At 46.6% G+C, this 6,883-nt stretch overlaps 1 pseudogene; it reads right to left on the bottom strand.

The window, feature by feature from the left end:
- Positions 1-1,655: 1,655 nt before the first annotated feature.
- On the bottom strand, positions 1,656-4,702 carry LOC101718520 (T-cell surface glycoprotein CD1a-like; annotated as a pseudogene).
- Between the last annotated feature and the right edge of the window lie 2,181 nt (positions 4,703-6,883).

Here is a 6,883-nt window from a genome sequence, read left to right as displayed (position 1 = left end):
TGAAATACATTCTGAATGAAGCACACAGTATCTTACCTTCTGCTGTACTTAAAGCTGTGCACCAAAACCAATGCTACATTTTATACAGAGAAACAAAGGATGAGCTATTAATATGTTACAATGTAGAAAAAGGAAGGAAATGGGAATTAAAGAATCCATCAACCAATAAAAAGTTGAATCAGTCAGACACAAGATACTCAATTGCAACAAATGAGATTCATGAGCCACAAACAGAATAATTAACAATTTTCACTTAAAACTCTAAACCCAAGACTCAACACAAGAAGAGCTGGCAAATAATTATGTTCTATAGAACAAAGACTGAATTGGGTTAAATTGAACTGTGGGTAAACTTCTCAGGGAAAATCATAGAAATGTATATTAATGTATAAAATTTCTCAATTTCTAAGTACAGATTAAAAATATCTGCAACATCAAGCCCCTCTTGTTGAAAATGCCAGGGTTGCAGTAATTATTATAGGCTATAGCATGGGAGAAATGTGTATATTCTGTGGCAGAAGAGAGCAAAATAAAGTTTCAGTATCCTCAAAAATTGAGTCCCTCAAATCATCCATCAGCTTACAAACCCCTACTTCTATTTACAGTAACTCCTTGGTTATAAAGACAATTTAAAATTCCTTAGAAAATGTACATACAATATTAAACTATATTGATAAGAATATAAGAATAGAGTCTAGGAGAATATATAAACAATAAAACAGAAGCCAATGAATATAATTTTTTTAAAGTTTCATGATACCTTCTATACTGGTTAAATGTGCGTCACACATTGCTGAAGGATAATGGGATGGTCAAAGCAAGCTCGGTTGCATAATACAGAGTGTAGAGGGCACAGACGATAACTTAGTTGTTCAGGAGATTCTGGCTTCTTGGTCTGTGGCCACAAGGAGAATTCTCCCATCCTTTCCTCTAGAAGACGAGCTATTCGATGCAGTGAACAATGTCCTCAGGAAAGTTGTTTCAGTACATTTTGTGAGATTCAGAGGCCTGTGTGTCACTGTCTCTTGCATAAGATGATTTTTTCAGCCTGTGGTAAAAAATTGGGAAAAGTGAGTTTATGTAAGTCCTGGCCCAGGACTGCAGCTCTGATGTTCTAGAAAACTTAAGGGTGGATCTTATGTTATACTGTAGCTATAGGGATAACAGACTCCAAGTCTCTCACTGTATCAGCCACTTTGCTGTGGCTGGGACAAAATACCTGACACCCAAAACTGAAAAGAGGAGAGGTTTATTTTGGCTCACAGTTTCAATGGGTTCAGTCCATGTTCCGCTAGGTCCAAAGCAGAATGGCACGGCAGGGAAAAGCTGTGCACAGCGTGGAGCCAGGAAGCAGAGAGAGGAGGAAGGAGCCAGGGACAAAATCATTCTATTGACAATTGATCATTAGGCAGCAATAACCCAGAACAAAAGTTTCCCAAAGAAGGCGGAAAGATGCCGTCTCCATGCTATGTTCAGAAAGAAGATCAGGTTCGGGCTGGTGCAGAGCATCTGCGTCCTCATTTCAAAGGGTCGGCCCTTGGAGAAGCTTCACGAGGCGTCCTACGTAAACCAGTTGAGAGCGGAGGGAAGAACCTATCTTCCTGAGCCGAAGGGGAGACCTGAGGATTGAGGGGCGGGGCCTGCAGGAGGAGGAAAATAAGGAGGGAGAAAAAAACAGGTAGGGAGATGGGGTGGGGAAGAAGAGGAAAAACACAAAATCTCAGTGGCGCTTCTCAACCCAAAACACAAGACCTGTCAGAAGGCCCAAGGCCACCATCACTGCCACCAAGGCCAAACCCAGGAAACTGTGACATTCTGCAGATTCTGTTGGACACCAAGGACATTATTTCAAATCCACTCATTCTACCCCGGCCACCCCGTTTTGAGCATCAGCCTGGGCTTCTCCTGTTCATTTGAGTATTGACCTCACCAGTGTTCTCTTCCTGTTTTCCTCACCCCTCTGCAGAGACAGACCCTTCATGGAACTCACAGCCTCCTCCTGCACCTATGGGCCCCTCCGTTTTAACTCTTGCACCCCGTAGGTTACATATTTGCTTCTTGTTGGATCCAGAATCTCTGAAGTCCCCAGTTTTTCAGCTGCCCTCTCCCTGTGCTTCAGAGCCGTCTCCCCCATCTCCAGCCTGGGCCCAGTCCTTCCTGCCCGCAGTGGAGGACAATGTCCTGCCCCCCTAGACTGCTGCGCTCCCCTCGGGAAGACAGCCCAGCTGCCTCCCCAGCCGCCACATCCAGGGCCACTCAGAGACACTGCGTCTCGTGAGCATTGGGCAGGACGTCCCCTCTCTGAGTTTCAGGCTGCTCCTGCTCACCCTGCATCCACATCACCCACACGGGCTTTGGGTGGAAGCCAGAGATGGGGGACACCAGCTGTAGGCGGCCGGGCCCGGGCCGGACCCCTGGACGCCAGGCCTCGGGCCTTACTGTAAAGGACAGAGAGGGATTCAGACAGAGACCCAACGCACACCAAGAGACTCGACCTCCACATGGCCTTAGAGAGACGCCCTTCCTGCATCTGGAAACCTGGCGCTCATCTTCTTCTCCTTTTCGATTCTTTTTACTGCTCAAGGGAAGGGGAAGGAGTAAGTTTAGAACAGAAAATTGTGGAGAAGGGGTTACAGGGCTCAGCAGATGAGCCCTCCCCACATCAAAGAGACCCAAGATGAAAGGTGGGCCTGTGCCACCCAGGAGCCGGAGTGCCTGTCCCTGGATTCCTGGGTTCAGACTGAGTCGGCTGCAGACCCTAGGCCTTTCATCCACTGTTCGGAGCTGGTCCCCGCGAATCGTTTTGGAAGTGCAGAAAACCACCTCCTTGGTGGGCTGTCGGTGGAGCCTACGAAGGCCTTCCCAGGGTGCAGCTCACGGACTGCTGCCAACTGCACCTCAGTGGGATCCGAGGGACAGGGGTTGTGAATTAGAGAAAAGCGAACAAAACGGGATGAGTGGAAGCAAGAAGCAGAGGGAGAACTTCGGAGGTTGAAAGGAATGGAAGACAGTTTGGTTTGATCGGAGGTTCAGAGAAAAGGAAACCAGTAGGAGTTGGTTGTGGGAGAAGAGACAAATAACACGAGCCAAGGATTCAGTGAAGGGGGTACGGCTAGTGTAAGGTGAAGGGGAATTCGCGTAAGATCTGGGGTTATAAGAAGCGAGGTGGATGGGATGCAGTGGTCACAGCGATGGTACAGAGGGAGAACCTGAAGAGACTGAATGGGGGGAAATCCGCTTCAAGGAGTCCAAGAGTAGGGAGGCGGAAGGTACGGATTGAAGGCCAAGAAAGGGTGGCCACAGGATTTCTGTGTGGAAAGCTGATAAAGTGCCACCTGTAATCAGTGAGAGAAGTGTTCAAAACAGCAGAAGACTGAAGGCTTTGAAGGATCACGGTCCGATGTCAGCATCCACCCAGTGTGTGACTGCACTTTTATGCTAGAGGGCGGAGCAAAGGGGCCAAAGAAAGCCTAGGCTGTTCCCAGGGGAACAGAAAACTGGCCGAGACACTCCCCAGCCCTGGCACTCGCTCCCCGCTGAGGGAATTGAACTCACATTCAGGCTGAAATGTACTTACATAGTTGCGACATGTCATGAGGCCTGTTTGGATAAACTTTTCCAGCCCAGTCCACTCCTCTCTGACTGACATTGCCCCTGGACCAGGGATACAGGACAATGATGATCCCAGAGCGGCAGCTCCAGCTGTGAGTCTGCAAGTCACAGACCCAACCCGAGACCAGTTGTTGTGCTGAGGGAAGTGCTTAAAAGGATAAACTCCAGGCCACCTGGAAGGTGAGCAGCACTTGGGTCCCTAGGGGGCAAAACCCGAAAACAACAACAACAAATGGGGAGGAAAAAGAGACATTGGGAAGGAGAGAGTGGGGAAAGAAGAGTCAGGGACTCTGAGCTGCAGGAAAGGAGGATGTGGCTTTCTGAGTAGAGCTGTGGCTGCCAGGCCCTGAGCTCTATCAGCACTCTTCAGAGGAGCAGGGGACAAAGCCAGGCACACCCACACCGGGACTCTGAGGACCTGGGACTTTCAGCCTGGCACTCTTATTTCCCAGCTGCACACGGGAAACCACACACCCTTTTGCACCAACTGGACGGGTTCTAGAGTTCTCAGCAGTGTCATGGTCACTGCGAGGATGAGAGCAGCTGGCAGTGGAAGCAGCAGAAACAGCACAGCGTGAGCAGATGTTACTTCTCTCATTCAGAAAACTGGCTTTGGCTTCTGTTTCAAACAAGCCTATCCCCAGGATGGCTCTTCTGACTTCCTTCTCCAAACAACAGACAAAGCCCCTCAGCCTGCAATAAAGCAAACGCGCCCTTCCCAACTCTGTACCTACCGCTTGCTCCCCTGCTTATTTCCGCTCGGGGTGGGGTCTGACTCTCCTCTCAGGCTTCTGGCTTCTGTCTTGGGCACCAACTTCCCTCCTGCTCTCATTCCCCTGTTCTAACTGCTATGGAACGAGTGCTACGTGGCACTGCAAAGTTACTTACAACCGGGGACGTTTCATTTCAATTCTGGGGATCAAATCCCAGGCCCTGTGCATACTTCCATCTTTCTGTCCTCTGCCCCTTTGAATTCTTTCCCCTTGCCTCCCCTGTCCCACCTCATTTCCCACCCACCACATCCTCGTCTCAGACTCTTTGCTGCGTCCTGTGTTTGCTTCTTGCCAGTCCTCTGATCATGCTGTACCATGATATAAACCATGAGAAAGTCTCGTCTTAGAGGAGAGCAAGAAGCCATCACAGAAACCACGGGAACAGTGAACTACAAAGAAAAACTGTTTGAAACAGTCACTTGGCACCTGCCCGGAACCCAGTCTCCTGCTACACATAACAGTGTGGCTGACGATACAGTCACTCTCTCAAGGCGCATTTAGTCTGCGTAAGGAGAAAACATGCTGAGACCCATAATCTAGGTATGCTGAGTCTTATTATGGGTATAGACTCTAGAACTTACTTGAAACAATAGTTTATAAACTAGCAACCCTTCCCTGACATTTGCCTGGTGAGATCTGGAATTCACTGGTTGGCTTTGGGGTGAGCTCTGTACAGTTATTGCACTGTATCCCCCCACACAAGAGAGTCTGACCAGTCCTGCATAGTGACATTTGTTGAATGGGTGAATTAATTCAGCTCATGCCTCTACTTGGTTTTTGTTTGTTGTTTATTGTGGTACCGGGGATCGAACTTGGGACCTTGCACTTGTGAGGCAGGCGGCAGAACCACTGAGCTAAATCCCCCCCACACTTGTTATTTTTAAATGATAGAGAATATCTTCAACATAAAATTTTAAGATAAAGTTTATTTGTAATCCACATTAGAGAGATGGGAACCTGACACAATTTTATTTAGGATATTAAGCATGCTAAGTGTGAAGTTCGCATAGAGGGTCCTGTAGTAGGTATTCTGTTACTTACAATGTGAATCTAGCTGGCATTTGGGAGAACTAAAGTTAAGAGAGTATTCTGAATGAATTTATCCAGGATTGGCTTCTCTTTAGTCCTACTTGGATGTTCCATGTTCATCTGTCCTAAGCCATTCTCTCCTGGATAAATTTATCTTCCTTGATCATGAGGTTTATAACTGTTTAAAGCTCTGAAATATTTGCACTACCCCTATAAATGTGTTTTTCCTTCTTATTTGTTATTTCATGGTTTAAAAGAAAACAAATTATTTCAAGCAAATTTAGGAAAGAAAATAATTTTCTGCAAATTTAATATTAGGCTATAAAATTCTGAGAAGAAGCTGAATATGATAGCACCTACCTGTAATCCCAGCTACTCAGGAGGCTGAGGGTTAACATAGAGAGACCTTATAGTAAAAAGAGAGGGGGGAGAGCGAGAGAGAGAGAGGAAGAAGGAGAAGGAGGAGGAGGAGAAGAAGAAAAGCAAAGCAGAGAAGAATTCCACTCCCATACTTAATGGTTTTTAAAAAGCTGGACAATTAAAGGTACAACTTGTGTTGACTCCATCAGACACTCACAAGTATCAGGTCAAGCATGGAATGGAAAATCTAAGGAAAAATGGAATGAAAACTCTTGTGTCCTTCGAATAGATACAAATGCTATATGAGCCATTAAGATGAATTTAGCTAAAATTATCAACAAATTACTAAAGGCTGGGTGAGTACATGGACGCCCTGGCATTCACAGGGGGATTCATATCAATCCCTAGGTTCTTTTCCATGTGTCACTGGGGCCCTGAAAGGTTGACATCTGGGAAGTAAACCAAATAAACCCTCTCTCTCGAGGCAGGCTTGAAGGGGAAAAGCAGAAAGTCCTAATGAGATCTTTCTCTTCTGCTTTCCACATCCACAAAAAGCTTCAGCCTGCTGGGAGAAGGGCAAAAAAAGCCGGTGGCCCTCAGAGTACAGGAGAAAGTCCACTGCAGCTGTAGGGAAGGAAAAACTGGGAAAGGACAGTACAAAAGGAAGCTCCGAAAGTACCAGAGGTCCCAAACTGCTGGGAGAAGAGCAGGAACAAGTATATGATCCAAACCTAAAAAGTTAAAAAACAAGCCACCTGCTTAAGAATGAGACTGAACCTGAACAAAGATTAGTGTCCTTACTCCTTTACCCATGCAGGTAGTAAATATCAAGTAGCAAGAGCCGTCTATATCTGGAAGATGAGCAAGAACATGGACATAAAGAAGACTGAAATCCTATCATTTGGAGTAAAATGCCTGCACTTACGAGACAGTATGTTAGATAAGCCAAGAGGAAGATCAGCACCATATGTTGCTTCTCATATGAGGAAGCTGATACCAGGGACCCAAATCCTAACACTGCCAGGCAGTAACGCTGCAAGGAATCAACTCTTCGTGTCTGTGACTGAAGATTTGAGACAAGTCACTAGGATGTGATGCACAGTAAGGGC

Source organism: Heterocephalus glaber, unplaced genomic scaffold (genome assembly GCF_053883595.1).
Source record: "Heterocephalus glaber isolate CG9 unplaced genomic scaffold, H.glaber_assembly_v1.0 deba00000738, whole genome shotgun sequence".
NCBI classification, from domain to species: domain Eukaryota; kingdom Metazoa; phylum Chordata; class Mammalia; order Rodentia; family Bathyergidae; genus Heterocephalus; species Heterocephalus glaber.
Note: the sequence above shows the minus strand (reverse complement) of the source record. Positions and strands in the feature narration are given on the sequence as shown.